This window comes from Equus asinus, chromosome 5 (assembly GCF_041296235.1).
Source record: "Equus asinus isolate D_3611 breed Donkey chromosome 5, EquAss-T2T_v2, whole genome shotgun sequence".
Lineage (NCBI taxonomy): Eukaryota > Metazoa > Chordata > Mammalia > Perissodactyla > Equidae > Equus > Equus asinus.
In genome coordinates this window covers 3,994,443-4,011,829 of record NC_091794.1, presented here as the reverse complement: position 1 = coordinate 4,011,829, position 17,387 = coordinate 3,994,443, and the positions used below count along the sequence as shown (strand labels likewise).

The window sequence follows — 17,387 nt, the reverse complement described above, 5'->3', positions numbered from 1 at the left end:
AAAGTTCAAATGTATGATACAATTTAATTGTTCTCTTTGTTGGCACAAAAATAAATCAACATGGATGGTAAAGACTCAACTAAAAACTAAAACTATAAAACTCCTGGGAAAATACACAGGAGAAAATCTTTCTGACCTTCACTTAGGCAAAGATTTCTTATTCAGGACACAAAAATTACCAAGCACATAAGAAAAAAATTATCAAACTCCAGAAAAATTTTAAAGTTTTGCTCTTTAAAAGGCTCCATTAAGAAAACTGAAAGGTGAAGCAAGCCCTTGAGGCTAGAAGAAAATATTTTATATATATATATCTGACCAAGGACTTGCATCCAGAATATAAAAGAACTCTTATAACTCAATAAGAAAAAGCAAACCACCCCCATAAATGGTCAGAATATTTGAACATGGAGAAAGAAGATACATTAATGATCAATAAACACATAAAAATTCTCACCAGCATTAGTCATCAATAAAATCAAAATTAAAACTATAATGAGATATCACTTCATACTCACTAGATTAGCTAAAATTAAAAAGATTGACATTACCAAGTGTCAGCAAGTATGGAGCAACTGAAACCCATACACTGGCGATAAGAGTCTAAGATGGTGCAGCCACTTTGGAAAAGAGTTTGGCTCTTCCTTGTAAAGTTAGCCAACACTTCCCCTAAGACCGACTCTTCTACTTTTAGGTATTTACCCAAAAGGAAAGAAAACATATGTCCACAAAAACACTTCACATGTTTTCCTGGCAACTTGATTTACAATAGCAAAAACTCAACACAACCCAAATGTTCATGAGCAGTCAATGCCATAAACACATCATGGTTTATTCATCCAATGAACCACTACTCAGCAACAAGAAAGAACAGCCTGCTGATACACACAGCAATGTGAATGAATCTCATTGACACGCTGAGTGATGAAAGCCAACACAAAAAACTACACCGTATGATTCTCCTCTGAAATTTTAGAGCAGATAAAACCAACTGAAGGTGATAGAATCCATTCAGTGTCTACCTGTGGTGGGGTCAGGAGGACTGACTGCAGAGGAGCACAGGGGAGCTTTCTGAATGATAGAAAGTCACCCTGTCTTGATTGGGGAGGTAGTTACAAGATTGTCTACATGTGTCAAAACTCATTTAACTGGATACTTAAAATGGGTGCATTTTATTGCACATAAGTTAAACTTCAATAAAGTTTATTTTTAAAATATAGAAAAGTAAATGTGTAGAGTTGTATATGTTTATATGTGACCACTGAAAGTAACTGTGAACAGCAACACCCCAAATCAATGAGCACGTAGTACCCCGATCATGGTGTTTAACCACAATTCTCCATTAAGAGTCACATTGGAAAAATGGTTGATTTCAGATTGGGAAAGAGAAAATACAAAATGAACCTGGAATATCTTGTGATAGGAACTCAGGAAGAACTCAAAGAACAAAGGACCACGTCAAAAGGATAACGAAGCTAGCTTGACGGGACTCCCAGTGGCCAACTATGGGAGAATCTGAGTATCAAATTCATTATGATAGTAACAGGTTATCACCCATTGAACTAAATAGGAAAACTAAATAGGATATAAATAAATAAATGAGTAAATGGAAAGTGATGAGGAAAGAGATATTTATATAGACTTAATGTATCATTCCACAAAATATTCTCTAATTACAAAGGGGAAAGTGTGATGTTGCAATGGAGATGCGTGAATGCAGATACAACTTAATTCAAGTGATCAAAGTTAAACATCACTAGTAGTGCAATAGGTTGAAAATATGTGCCTCCACTAGGGTTTATGGGAAGACTGTATCACTCTGTGACATTGCTGCTGAGGATGCATAACCTGAATCCATTCCTAGAGGTGCTACCATATGCTCATGTCAACTTGAATTTTTGCAGATATGGAAATGCAGCAAAAATGTCAGCTGTCTCCTGGGCCAGCAGATACCCCATACTCAGTGCACAGCATTGGACAATGCTTCTCACTGCATCCCTCACCCCTTCCTGTCTACAGGACCTCTCTAATCCATCACCTCAATCAATCCAATTACTGATCATTTTTATATTTTTAGATATGCTGCACATTTTTTTAATTAGAGCACTTCCCACCTCAGTATTTGGATAAAAACAGAGAACAACATGGATATCGGTGGAAGATTTTATGTGGTGACTAACTTCATCTCTTTTAAAATATCAGGTCTCTGTCAAGTGTAAAGCCTCCGTCGGACAGCGGATTATAAGCATCTGGCACCCAACGGCCTGTGACTCAGGTATTGGCTGACATTTCAGTCTCTGAACTCATCTAGCAAGTGGCCTCTAAATTATCACTTCTTCTAAGCCTCTGAAGGATGGAACTGTATGGCAGCACCTGGAGGCTGGGAGCGTAACCCAAGGTCTCTGGCCGCTGAAGCTCTGCAGGAAACTCAGCCACCTGGAGGCCAGTGCGAAATGACAGTGGCAACTGCAGTCACAGAGAGAAGAAATGTTTCTTTCCTGCCTAGACTGCAGGGCCTGCTGGGCACTGGCCACTTGTGACGAGAGGAGAATTCAATTCATAACCTCACTGTGTTCCTTGGGCGGCTCACACATACTTGCTGACTTCTGTAAGGGCTGCTGGTAGCTCAGCTTCTCAGCCCGTTGTCCTTATTTGAGCAAAGAACACCAAATCCCACTTTTAACATCCCTAGTAAGAGAAAATTAAATCATTTGGTCTCTGGGTTGCTCTGTAGACCCAGGAGCAGTGATCAGACCTGGGAAAATAGCTCTCCCTGGCAGAGCAAAGGCTGCGACAGAAAGAAATATACCATTTGATTTTAAGCCCCAAAATGTCCCTAAATGTTTAAACATTCCATCTCTGCTAATCTACTCTAGAAATAAGCGATGGAAGGAAGTACCTAAGACTAAAGTGAGCCCTCTGCCACAGAGCCCAGCTAAGTCACTACTGTAGGAGCCAGGTCTAATGTCTCAGTGTAAATCTAAGAACACTCTGTGTCATTGTTCCACTGTCCTTTAAATGAAATATATGCCATTTGACTATTATTCATGCATCAGGGTGTGTTTATAATAGTTATATTCCAATATAGGCTCATTTCAGAACTAGGAAGTCCCTGGAACAGACTTCCTGCTCCTTCCAGGATTATTGGGAGGAGAGCTCTGACTTTATGGTCCCCTGCTTCATTCACTTGTCCCCACATGGTGAGATGGCAGGAATGTGCTTCCATTGGCCCCACTCCTCAACTGAGCAGTAGACTTATTTACAACTGAAGGCCTCATGATTAATAGTCCCGAATACACAAGGACTCTTGAAAATCTATTAAAAATGGGTAAGTTCAGGGAAAAGGAAATATAACTGGCCAAAAATGTATTAAAAGAACTAAACCGACCTAATAATTAAGGAAATGCAAATTAGAGCAATGACATAATTTTTCACCAATGAGAATGGTAAAAATAATTTATTCAATGATAACATTAATTGGTAAGGATGTGAGAAAATAGGCAGTGAGAATGAAGCTAGTAAAATCTCCTTGGGGGGCAATTTGATATTATCTTTTAAAAATATAGAATGCATATGCCCTTTAACCTAGCACTTCCATTTTTAGAAGTTTATGCTATAGTTACACTCTCATATCCATACACTGATATATATACTTATATGCATGCATGTATGGAATATGTATATACACACATGCTAATTGCAGTTGTAATTTAAAAAAATTTTAAAGCAGCCTAAATGCTCACCAATAAGAAACATGTTAAACATAATATAGAGTCATCTATATGTTATACTATATACATGGGATACTGGTCCTGTCCTACGTTAGAAAGCTGTGCCACCATGAAAAGACCAGAGTAGATCTGAAAGGAATAGTCTCTCAGGTGCTTCAAGACAAAGAACATATTCGGGTAAACACTGGATGTCTATGTGTCTATACATACATCTATATAAGTTTGCATAAGTACAGAATATATTTCGAAAGATCCACAAGAAACTCTTTATAGTGGATGCCTTGGTAAAGGAGAAAGGGGTCTGAAATGAGAGGAGAGCTTCCCTTGGTCATAATATACTCTTTTGAACTATTTGAATTTTTGTCATGTATGTGCAGTAATTCTTCAATGAAAGAAAATACCTTAGTCGTTGACATTTTTAAAAGAAAATGTATGAAATCTAGCGATTTTGCCACAGTGACATGGGATTCGAGCCTCCATGGCTCATATGAAGCTGCAGAGAAGGGAGACAATTCCTCTCCCCTCTAGGTCCTTCCGGCCGGCCTAAGAATTACATTGATGCGAGACAGAATGACAGGAAAAAAATCAAGGTTTAACAACATGTGTACAGAAGAGAAACCCAGCTTCTCTCCCTTTCCTGGAGGACGGGGTGGGGGCTGAAAGTTCTAACCCTCTAATCAGGGGATTGGTTCCCCTGGGAACCAGCCCCCAAACGTAGGGGCTTTCCAAAAATCACCTCATTAACAAAACTCGTGTGTGGTTGAAAGGGGCTTGTTCTGAATAAGAGAAGACACCGTCATTGCTCTATCACTTAGGAAAGTATAAGGGCTTTAGGAGCTCTGTACCAGGAACAGGGACGAAGACCGAATACTCTTACTGTATTTTCTTATTGTAATTCACAACATCACAGTGCTCTTATAAGAAGAGACGCCAGAGCTTGCTCTCTGGCTCTCTCTCTCTGTTTGACCTGTGAGGATACAATGAGAAGATGGCCATCGGCAAAGCAGGAAGCAGGATGTCAGCAGACACTGGATCTGCCCATGCCTTGATTAGATTTCCTAGCTTCCGGAACTGTGAGAAGTAAGTTTCTGTGGTTTAAGCCACCCAATCTGTGGGATTATCTTACAGCAGGCTGAACTGACGAAGACACACTCGAAATTTAATGTACTCAAGATGATCTGCATCGTCTTCCCTCCTTCATTTTGTTTCAACTCACTTTCCTGTTCCCCGAGATGACAAAATTATTTTCTAAAAGATTCAGTCTCTAGAATCCTCTCTGACTCCTCTCTCTCCTTCACTCTCCGTGTGCGATGACTCTCCAAACATTGTTGCTTTCTTCCTGTTACAGTTCCTATTGCCAAATAAATTAATCTAAAAATTGGTGACATGAAACAATAATCATTCATTTTGCTCACAGTTATGTGGGTCAGGAATTCATGAACGGCCCACCTGGGCAGTTCTCATTTGGGGTTCCTCATATAGTGGCAATCGGACATCAGTTGATGCGACAGTTGTCTGAAGGCTTAACCGGTCTGGATGTCCAAGACAGCTTGCGCGTATGTCTTGCAGGTAATGGTGGCCATCTACCAAAGTCCCTACATGTGTTCCCTCCAGCAAGGTGGACGCGGGGTAGTCCGATTTCCTACAGGGGAGCAAGTCTCCTTCACAGCAAGCATCCCAGAAGCACCAGATGGAAGCCAATGGCCTTTTCTGACGTAGTTTAAGTCTTTAGCCAGTTGTTGAACGTTGACTAGAAGACGGCTGACTTAGCTCTTCTTGCTTTGCTGGCTATGTCTGAGAACATGTTGAAAAATGCTTTGAAAAACCATAGCACTTCATAAAAGTAAGAAAATTGTAAAAAAAATAATAATAATAACGATTATAGAAGAAATAGGTCTTATCCTTGTGACCAGATAATTTATCAATGAGTGTTTTGATCCTGTGTTTTTCCTCTCCTTTTACATCATGGTGGCAGTCTTCTTGTCCTCTGATTCAGGGACACTACGGGCCAAAGCGAAATGTCCCAACAGTATCCCCTCCATCTTTTGTTTTCAAAAGACTAGACTTTTTGAGAAAATTATGCTAGAGGATAAAGAGAAACAAAAAAAAACAGTGCCTTTTGCGGGGCAAGTAGGGCACAGGGGAAAAAGAAATGTAAATGGTGAGCCCCTACTTCTCACTCTCTTAGAGTTTTCCAAGGATTTCAGACAGGCTACTGCGGTGTACGTCAGGAGCTGGTGAACTAAGCCTGCGGGCTGCTGCCTGTTTCTGTAAATGAAGCTTTTTCGGAACACGGCCACCTCGATTCATCAGTGTGTTGCCTATGGCTGCTCTTGAGCAACCAGGGCAGAGCTGAGTGGTCATGACAGAGACCAACAGCCTGCAGCATGTTTACTAAGGGAAAAATTTTACTCTTGGCCTACGTGAACGGCGCCCCCTAGAATTGAGTACTACCAACTCTGCACAACCACGTGGGAGTCCTGAAACCACAGATCCCTGCCAGGACTTTCGTCCCTGCTGAGGCAGGAAAGCCAACTCAAATGACATGTGACCTTCAGGGCGATATCTTAGTGGGAATGAAACAGGACACATTTTACAAGAGGGAAAAATCATAATTCACATACAAATGTAACATGAGTACGTCAAGGATTTCATTTAACTCAATAATTAATAAGGGAACCAGTAAGATATATAACAATCAGTTCAAATGGAAATTTGACTTCCAGAGATTTATATTCTCTATCAAACAAAATTAATTTGCATTGCCATGAACAGGAACCATTTGCTTAGCTATGCCCAGGAAACATTTGGGTTATTATTCATGCTCTACAAGTTAACATCTATCTCTATGGAGCTGTCAAATAACCTAGTCAAAGACAACCGACAGCAGACACGACCCACACGGACGAGCCAGTCAGAATGCCTACTAAATTACACAGTCTTGCACAATTTTCCCTGTGGGACCAAAGACCACAGACAAACCCCACAAATATTTTGCTTTTTTATAATCCTTGGGCCTTCCCATGACCCCAAGGAAGCTGGATAATGACTGAGATTAAATTATCTGCCAATCAGGCATCTGGGTCTCAGATTCAGATTCTTTGATTTAAAGAAAATAACGTATGTTGGTATTTCTTGGACCTCTGAGTTTCTGGAAGAAAATTCCTGTCTGTTGTATTTGAGCTCATTGCTTGCCTCGGTCCCCCTGTCGATCTACTTCTGTTTTCTTAGCCCTGACGCTGGGCGAGTGGGTGACTGGTAAATATTTGCTAAACAAATAGAAAGAATGCTAAGGAACAAGAGAAAATTGGATATTTCACGTAGTTAAATAAAACTTCATTGTTGGGGGGACTCTCGAAGTGCGGACTATCTCATATGTGTACTTAGCAATTTCTCATGGAGGTTCACTATATGCTGTGTGAGAGAAACAAGAAGAATCCGACACAGAAACCCAGAGGTTGCATACCAAGCCTTGGATCTGCCTGTTTTCTAAGAAAATTGATAGAAAGAGCCTCAAGCAGAAAATTATTTTTTCTTGTAGGAAAAAAGTTGTGCTTCACTGGAAAACCATGCATTGTCTGGGCCCTAGAACACTGCAGGACTCTCTGATCCTAGTCTTTTCCGGCCTTGAGCTCTTCTGCAACTCTGTAAATCAAAGATAAGTAGTAACAGTGCAAAATAACTCTTGTCTGTTGACATGCAAATTGTGCCCTGCCCAGTAGAGGTTCAATTAATGTCCTGTCTCCTCCTGTTCAAAAACCAACTTTGCCTCCATTTGCACATTCACTTCAATATTCCTGATTTATAAATGCACCATTTCTTCAGATTCTCTTTTAAACCAGGTATGACATCTGCCTGGTTCCCTCACTGGTTAACGAGCAGAATAAAATCTCTAACATCTGCTCATTTTTATCTCCATGAGAGTCACGATTTTAACCATTTTTGAAATTTACCTTTTAACACTCTTCAAAATAATCTCAGTTTTAGGAGAAAGTGAATATTCAACTCAAAACACAGGAGGAAAAACAATTAAAAACAGAAAGTGGAAAGGGGACCCCGCGCTGTCAGAATTAACTGGAAGTTGAGTTTGGAGTGACTGTTGGCGAGCTGCAAGGATACATTGAAACATTTCCTCGGGTAACACAGGATGCAGGCCCTCCAGGGTAACAACGGTATTCAGGTGCCACTCTGAAAATTGCCGGTAAATCTACTGCTTTAATTATTGACCCCAGTGCCTTCATCAAAATGTTGAGAGGAGTCTAATCCAAGTCAATTTCCTTTTTCTTCTATTTACATTTATTTCTTACTTTCTTAGTGTGTTAAATATCAGTGCAAAAATCACACTAGTGTTAGCTGTGTAGCCCTTGGAGGGCTCTGGCATCCTCTTTGTGTCCAAGAAGGCGTCTCCTCGCGGCTTTCCCAGGTGAGTCACTAGAACAGGCCGCTTCCTCCAGGACCGCTGACGTAAGCTTCCTCCGAAGGCAGAAATGAGTAGGACAGCCTCAAGTATAGGTCACAAGGATCTTATTAAGTCGACTGAATTGGACACAGATATCTATCACTTTTAGCCTCTGGGACACAACTGCTCTTTAATTCTCCGGGGAGACCAAGAGAGCATCTCAGGGACCACACTGGGAGAGCTTCCTTCTAAATCATAATGTTGGGCTCTATGGAAAATAAACCACACCCTGGGAGAGAGATGCTCATTTAGTAAATAAACGCAGTCTCTCCTCAGACACGAAGCTTTCGTTTGGGGAAGAGAAAACTTCAGAATTGAATATGTAGGAAAATAAAAAAAAGACGTAACTGGTGATTTCCTTGGAGGTTTTGTCAGACTCTAAAAACAACACGTGGTGTGCAAGAAAACGCCAAGTGTTCCCTGGAATACAGAAACGACAGTCCCGGTCGGCTGCTTCTTTATAAAGCTGCATTCGTGGGGGGAAGTTCCAGGCTTTCACCAGCAGAGGGAATACTGTCCTAGGAAAAAACGCGAATCTCCTTATGCCATGTTTTTCACCATAATTCTTCCGTGACGTAAGCCAGAGACGGATGTTTCTTCCCCGTCTTTCTCATTTTCAGAGTGTTTAACGCAGGGCCATGCTCTAGTGTGCCCACTGCGTAGCTGTTTTGCAGGAGCAGAAAGGAGCCCGTGGGACATCGTGCTACCAGAGGAGAGTCATCCGAGAGCGGTCAGGAGCCACGCGGGGCTGGCGAGAGAGGCAAAGGGAAAGGGGCTCCCCTCACCCACGCACCACCCGCTCCTTCGGCAGGTCCCCCAGGCTAAGACTTATTCTCCGCTCTCCGTGGCTCCTCACCGGTTCCTCCCTGTGGGAGATAAATAGCCATTCTCGGTCAACAGAGAGCTCGAATGCATGGACATTCATGATTTGTCCTTCAGGAACTATGGATTTTAAAATGTCTCACTGTCTTCCACTGACTATCACCATAATTTTATGGCTTTCTTTTCCAGCATTTCTGACACCGCAAAAGGTTAAGAAACTGGTTTCATGAAGAGGAGCTGCATCCTGCAGTGTCCTACACAGGAAGGGTCACAGGGTGAAGGAATGTGAGCATCCATGTTCCCAGGAGGCACCAGGACCGAAAAGCGCCCTGCCAATATCCCAGAGCAGGTACTGGAGAGTGAACTTGGAGCCGAGGCAATAAACTGATAGGTGTATTTTATGAATAAGAACCTGTATGTAATTAAACAGAGAACGTGATGATTCTCAAAAAAAATTTTTGTATTCCCAAAGTTCTAAAATCAAGATCCTCTCCAGGTACTAATAAATAGATTCTTGGACTGGATGGACCCTCACTGACCATTAAGATTCTGGAGTTAGGGAGCCGAGTAGGAAGGCCCATCGCAGCAGCTGGATGAAGGGGCCCCGCTGTGCTTGTGTAATATCTGCTGTCATGATAACAGCACAGGGTGGTTATTAAAATCCCTGGATTGCACATCAGGGAGGCTCCTGGGGTTCGGGGACTGTTAAGTCCATGGTGATAGAACTGGAAAATATCTCACCTCAGAAAAGTTAAAAAGGGCTTCCAAATATTTTAGCACTTATTTCTGTTTTTTTTATGAGAATTGAAGACTCTAAACACGGGGGGATAAGATGACCCAGGACCAAAGGCACAGAGGACAACACCCTCCAGAGGGAAGCGGGTAGGTGGGAGCGCTGTGGGGCAGGCAGAAGCAGGATTTGGAAGCAGCGGGCTGCCATGGAGTCAGGGCTCTGCGCTGCTCAGTGCTGCCCCCTGGAGCCGGGTGTCTAACCTCCCTGACTCCATCTCTCACTTTGAAGATGGAGATGACAGTCATGACCCCCCCACAGAGAGAGGCCGTGAGGCTGGCTGAGTGCTGGCAGAGTCAGTGCTACAGAAGTCTGGCTGTTCTTACGATTGAATTTGTACAGCAGAAGTCGCAGGCAAAACCGAAGAGAAAGACTGAGGAGTGAAACCAAAACCATGTTAAGAAACTGGAAAGAGGAAGACCGTGACAAAAAAAGAAAGCATATTTAGAGATTCCACAGTTCTAGACATTGGAAGCAGGAGGCTTCCCCCGTAAAAAGTTAGTACAGAATTCTGAAGGAGGTCACAGCATCCTACGCTTCCCACGAAATGCACAAGCGGCTCAGCAGACGGGGGATTCTGTTACTCTCCCCGGAAGGGGAGAGCAGAGGCGTCTAATGGGTGCCTACCGAAGGCAGAGCCACATGGAATTGGGGTGCAGGCGACTTTGGAGAAGAAATTTAACCATGCAGATTCCTTATGTTTGTGGAGATTTTATGCTTCTTCGTTTGGTTGGTTTTACTCTCTTGGGTCCTAATGGCTTTTGGAAACCCTTAACCTTATGGAAGATAAAAGAAAGAAAGCTGTCAGAATCAGTGACTGTGTGCAGCATCAGGCCTGGAGGGGACGGTCACTGGAGATGGCTGTGGAGCCTCTCCAGCCTGAGAAGCGAAGGGGGAAATGTTACAGGCATCTAGTAGAGGCACATTCTTCTGCGGCCCTGGACCAAGGGAATTTGGTGGTAAAATGTTATTCTTTTAGGAGGCCTATTCGGTATTTTTTTAAAGCCCATCTTGTATTGTTGATACCATTTACAAGGCTTCTGATGGCACTTATGTTGTTGGTTTGGAGTCTGCAGTTCATCCGAACTTCTCTCACCCAGGAAGAGTACTCATCTGCAGTTCTTATCAAATAAATCCACCCCTTTCTTGTCAGTGACCACATGACTGTGTTCATCTCTGCTTATTAAGTGAGGGACTTATGTTCAAACATTTTGCATCTGGCATTCAGATATTTTAAGGTAAACAGGCTCGTTTCTGAATATTTCTGTTCACTCTAACAATCCGGAAATTTCTTGGAGTGTCCCCACCTGTAATAAGATATTTTCCTACTTTGAACTTCTGTTGAATGATAACACAATTGCACACGCAGCTTGTGGAAAATAGTAGGAGCTGGTCATGCCTCTCTCTTAGGCAGCCTCATTCCCCAGGAAGCAAAGGTGTGAAATATGGGTCCTGCCCTTAATCCTCTCCATCCAGCGTGCTTGAAATGATGGCAGAGTTTGCATTCTATGAGGACAGTTCCATCAACTGTCTTATTTCTTATTCTGTAAGGATATTAAAAACCAGTAATTTTTTTCTGGTGCATGTGTATGCATCTATTTTTGTTCAATTCTGGTTTTCAATTTTCCACTTAAATTCTATCCTCTTAAGTTGTTAAAAATTCTGCCCATTTATTTTATATCCTAACAACATTATATATTAATAACATAATGAATATTATACATATTAAAATCACCTGATTTCTTTATGCATTGTGAGGAAAATATAAATATATACTTATATTTAGTTTTGGTTCATTAAAACTGCTTACCTCAGGCATCATTCTACTGGGTAATTAGGGGACATCACTAGTGTATCTAGCTCGTGATAAATAAATCACATCCACTCATAGGAAGCCCAGATGCAAGCCCCTACTGTTCATGGGTTCATCTGCCCTTTGTTCACAGAAATGGTGAATTTCAATAACTGGTACCCATTATTATTCCATAGCCTCAACTCTAACCAAAGACAGGGCTGGGGCAGGAGGCACAGTGACTGTCTGAGCTCATTCTGCATTTTGTGCACATTTGTGAAGAAAGTATGTCAGCATGACAGGTTGACACAAGGATGAAAAGGCGTCAGAGGAAAGCGTATGAACGCAGAACTCCACTCAGTAGAAGGAAGTCAAATTGTAGGGATTTGTTTTGGTTGTTTTGTTGTTGATTTTAGAAGCCTGCTGCCCAGTCAACCACCACTACTTATAAATAAAGGCACTGGTTTCTCTCACCCCTCCTCACCCCCAGCCTGGCTTCCTTCCACTGAAGTGAGAACCACACTGCACCGCTGCCCCAATGTCCTGCCTGAGGTCTCACAACCAACATGGATCAAAACAGAATCCAAACCCAGTTCCCCTCGGCCCCAATGTCCTCTGATGGTCCTTTAGGTCTGTCACATAAATGCCCAATGTGTGACTGGCCTGGAAAATGCAATGCAAATACCACCCCAATACCTTATCTGGAATCGCAAAATGCAAAAAGCTCTGAGAGCATTAAGTTTTTCTTAAGTGTATGATGAACTCTGGTGGTCGGTCTGACCTGAGCTGCCACGAGGACATCTACAGTCTTTATTTCTCCCACTTGATATGAATATTCGCACATTTCACTAGAGAAATGTCAATGTGTTTCATTACTGTTCTCAGCCCCTGGCTGTGGGTGTAAACTGAGATATCGTGTAAGCAGGGCTGTCACACGAGGGCCCCACACTTAGAAAGTCCTGCTTAAAGCTCTGCTGTCACCCTCTTGAAATCTTTAATAATTTTGGAACAAGAGGTCTGGCATTTTTCATTTTGCACAGGGCCCTGCAAATTATATAGCTAGTCCTGAGTAGAAGCACTTTGGTACCTTTGTAGAATCTGGAAAGTTATGAATTTTAAAGCACATCTGGTCCCAGGGGCTTTGGTTAGGGGACCTGTGCCACTCCACCACCTGTGTTACTGCTGTGGCTGCCAACACTGGGGACTGAATGCCTCCTGTGGGCACGTGGTCTTCTTGGCACTTCATACATGTTAAATTTACCCCTGTGTTCTTTCTACATTTTAAATAACATAATATAAATAGCATATTCCTTTCTACAGTTTAAAAACTTGAGTAAATAAGGGCTCAGAAAGTTACTCTAAAGTTTTTGAGGTCACTCAGCTAGTAAATGGCAGAGCAGGAACTGGAACTAAGGTCTGCCTGACTCTGCGACTCGTGAGAACATGGACTATTCCTGGAGGGAGGTGCTTTGCAAGAATTAGGATGAACCGTATGAGATTGCCAACATCCAACCATTTTGACACATAAAAGCAGCAATTTCATCTAGCCCAACCTAATAGGAATGAAAGACTACTTGTAAAATATAAGCTCCCTTTATTTCATTTATCTTTGTTTTTTAGTTTGAAATGATGACCAAACTAGTCCTTCTGCTAAAATAAATAAAAGGTTGCAGTGAAGTCGGAAGAAAAATTTATGTGGTTCAATTTAAAACAAGTTGCACATCTCATCCTGTCTCACCAGAGATGACATCACTGCTCCCCAGCAGGGGGACGGGTCTAGTGGGAGACCCTGTTTTTATTGTGATCAGCTGCAGACCGTCAGCAGGAATGACCTCATCTGCAGCTGAGGAGGTTGACCTTTGCCCCTTTAGGCATGTGAAGCAGAAAAAAAATGCTTCACAGGCTGAGGAATGTAAGACAGACTGCCATCCTTCAGGCTGGCAGGGTTTATCCAGCGTATGTTAAGTGCAAACTCGCGGCTTGGAATGACGTCAAAGCAATTAAGAGAAAGGACAATGAGTAGCCTGGGATCTGGGTGGGTCCTGTGGCATTTCTTGGTAATACTAGGAAAATATATTTTTCATTTTCTAAAATAAAAGATAAGAAATGAGCCTTTTAAAAAATGGTGATTGTGCGAATTTTCCATAAAGAGATGGTAGAATTTAAATTCATATTTTAATCAGCTTCCGTGAGACTATCTTAGACCTAATCAAATCAATTAGCTCTACCAATGTATAGGTTAATTGCTAGATTTAAAAAAACTTATGACGCGCTCGCCAGCTAAATGTGTTACCTGTTGCGCGGATAGTGAACGTTCCCTGAGAAGAGGCCAGGTTGGACATGCACATGGGTCCAGGGAAGGCTGGAAGGCCAATGGGGAAGTTGTCTGTCGAGCCTTCTTTCCCTGTCCTGCTTCCTTCCACTGAACGACTTGCAGACGGGAAGGCTTCTGGTGCCACAGGTTTCCTTCTGCTCAAAAACTCCTTAATAACCAGAAATTGCTTACTAGTTTAGGATTGGTGACATGTGGTGTCCTTCAATGTAGCACTCATGGACACCATGACTTGAAGCTCTTAAAGTCAGCGTAAAGGGAGGGCGAAGTAACGAGGTCGGAAAAGACTGCTCCCGCCTCCTGGCTGGTCGTCGTTAACCGGCCTCTTCTAAATCCGGTCGGAAGCAGAACTTTCGTGCTTCACTTGGAACTGGAGAGATGGAAGCCCTCCAAAGTGCTGGAATCTGAAATATGTGTTATGGTTCATCCAGGTAGGAAAGGCAGCTCGCTATGCTCACGTTAGGCTGGGCAGCTGCCCAGGCTGAGGGGCCGGGTGCCTGGTGCCCGTGAGGGGCTTTGATCTTCCCTGCTGCTTGCCGCTCTCCACGTGGAGGCAGTCGTTCCCTCACGCTGAGCACCTGCAACACCGACTGCTTTAAAAGACGGGAGAGTGACAAATAAAAATGGCAAGCAATAGGATATATTGGAGAATATGAGGGAGCCATTTTGTGTAAACCTAATTCGGCCTGACCTTGTCTTTCCAAAAGGGCCTGACCGAGGCCGTTGAGCATGCGTTGTATATCTGCTTTAGATACTCCCTATGGCAAGAACAAAAGCCCTGGAGATAAAGGTGCAACTTTCCTCCCCCTCCCAACGTTGGCATTCCCTTAAGGATTAAGCATCTTTCCTTAGGCTAGAAACTGATTGCTGCACTCACCTGTGACCACCCAGCTCGAGAGAATAGGCTTGCCTCCTATTACACCCTCTGAGATAGCAGACCCACTACCTGCTGTGTCCATCAAGCGCTGTGCCGACAGGGCAATCTTGTGACTATTGTGGGAGGGACATTTCAATCGTATGTGAAATGTCCTGCTTGGGGGTATATAACCACTCTGTACACCTCACTTCTTTGGTGCCCTTTCTTCCTTCGGGAAGAAAGGCCCCGGGCCATGGCCCTCAGATTTCAGCTCAGAATAAACTCACCCAAATTTTCATTTATAGATTGGTTATGGGTTATTTTCATCGACAAGAGAAACAGCTGCTCACTCCCTCCATTTCTGTTGTTTTTGTGGTGCTGGTGGTGGTCATTTAATGTTTGTCAATGTATTTCTCTTTGATAAAACCTTGTTCAAAGTGAGTTGTCAAATTTCAAAAAAGTTACTTGTATTCCAGCAATATTTTTGGTAAGTAGAGGTTAAAATTCTAGAGTTTTCCTTGGTCATCCCTCAGTATACTAGAAAAAATAGTCACTACAATTTACCATATGGGTCCAATGGACCCTTTTATTTACATATGATAAATTCATTTTGAATGCTTACAGAAGTAAGCGTAAAGAGATAGGGTAAAACTTTTATTACATAAAAATAAGTTCAAAAAGGTATTGGAACTTGATGTCTTTTTTCCTCACTCTGTAGAGTTTATTGGGTGTACAACTGGATAAAGTGATTGGATCAATTGTGGTGTACCCCTACAGCGGAATCCTGCTCAACACAGAAGGAGCTGAGCTACTGACACACTCAACAACACAGATATGTCTCAGAATAATTGTGCCAAGTGAAAGAAAGCAGACCGAAAAAGAATACATTCTGTGTGACTCTTCCAATTCTGTAACATTCTTAGAAAATGCGAACTAATGTACTGTACTGAGAGAGAGCAGACCAGCAGCTGCCTGAGGATGAGGGGAGGAGGTAGGACACACACACACACTCATGACGGAGAGATTACACAGGGCAAAGGACACTCCTGCAAGCAGAAAGCATGTTCCCTGTCTGACTGTGGCGGAGGTCTCGTCAGTGCAGGCGTATGTCGGAACTCACACTTTAAGTATGTGCAGTTTATCGTACGTCAGTTATATCTCAATAAAGTTGCTGAATTTTTAAGCGAAATTTGGCATAGAAAACAAAGGGCCAGATCCTGGAAGAACAAGGCCTTGCAATCAGGACTCTGACGGTAAAGACAGCAAAGAGCCAAAGGTCACTCTGCCGGGTGACGGGCTTGCCAGGGAGAGCAGCCCCTCTACTGGCATGGTGGCTGGCAGGTTAGGAACTGGTGGCATGCAGGTCAGGGACAGTTCAACAGTGAGGTCCTCTAGAGAAGGATTGCTAGTTTGGGGAATTTAATGTAAGAGCCTGTCTTACATTTTGAGCAGTTTTCTCTGCAAGGCCTCTAAAATCCTAACAGTACCCTTAATTCATCAGAGAAAAAACAAACAGGGGTGATTGCATCTGACTTTTCTCAACCAGTTCATGGCTACTTAGCGAGTCAGTCTTAAAAAATCAGGAAATAAACAGATACGACCATCTTGGAAGATTCTGGGAAACCTTCACCTTCTCTTTTATAAATAGGGAAACTCAACTCCTGGAAACAACTACACGCCAAGATGAATGTTTAGATCAGGGTTTCTCAACTTTAGCATTATTGAGTTGGGGTTGGATGATTCTTAGTGGTGGGAGTACCCTGTGTGTTCTATGACGTTTTACAGCATTCCTGTCTTGACCGCTAAATGCCTGGAGCACCCTGCCCCCACTTGTGACAACCAAAAGTGCCTCCAGAAACTGCCAGATGTCTCTCGGGGTCTGAATCACCCCGGAATGAGAGCCACTGCACCAGATTTGCTCCCATGTTTGATACAAATTCAGAAATTATAAATGAGCAAACAAATTTAGAAAAACTATTTGCTTAATATCCCAGAGAGTTGATATCCTTAATATACAAAGAGCTTTTCGCAGATCAGTAAAATTGTACGACTAGAGAGAGAAACATAAAACCAACAATAATTTTAAAAATTCCAAGTCAACTTACCACCAGTAAAGAGTTTGGAAATTTAGCTTCCTCCCACGCTTGGTCCTCTTCACTGTTTGTGTGTTAGGCGAACAGTCCCAAGGCTTAACCGCCTGCAGCCTACAGCATCTCGGCCAGCGGTGGCTGCTGATCATTTCTCAGCCAGTAAACATCTGGGAGCATTGACCCTCCTGAGCCTGCCAACAATGTGGCCATAGTCTTTACACAATGCTAATGCTCCTTGTGGAAGATCACTTGGACTAAATTTCTTCTAAATATTAATACAAACAAACTGTATCACACCTGGAAGGATGTTATATTTCCAATAATCAAAGAAGAATCAAGCAGTCCTTCCTCATTGAGCCTGGACTGCAAAAACCCTGAACCAGAAGAAAAGCTCAATCCTCCACCCAAGTGAGGAGAATGCACAAGCGTGTAACAACATTATCTTTTTGGTTGGTTTGCTTGTTTGTCTTTTAAACTCAAATTTTAGACTCTTCTCTGAAGTAAAACTGGCTCATCAC

General features: G+C 42.6%; 1 long non-coding RNA gene across 1 annotated transcript in view; it reads right to left on the bottom strand.

The window, feature by feature from the left end:
- Positions 1–16,989, bottom strand: part of LOC123285586 (uncharacterized) — a 90,040-nt gene extending 73,051 nt beyond the window's left edge. Inside the window, exon 1 of the long non-coding RNA XR_006527338.2 lies at positions 16,885–16,989. This is a non-coding gene — a long non-coding RNA (uncharacterized lncRNA). The remainder of the gene's footprint in view (positions 1–16,884) is intronic.
- Positions 16,990–17,387: the final 398 nt, after the last annotated feature.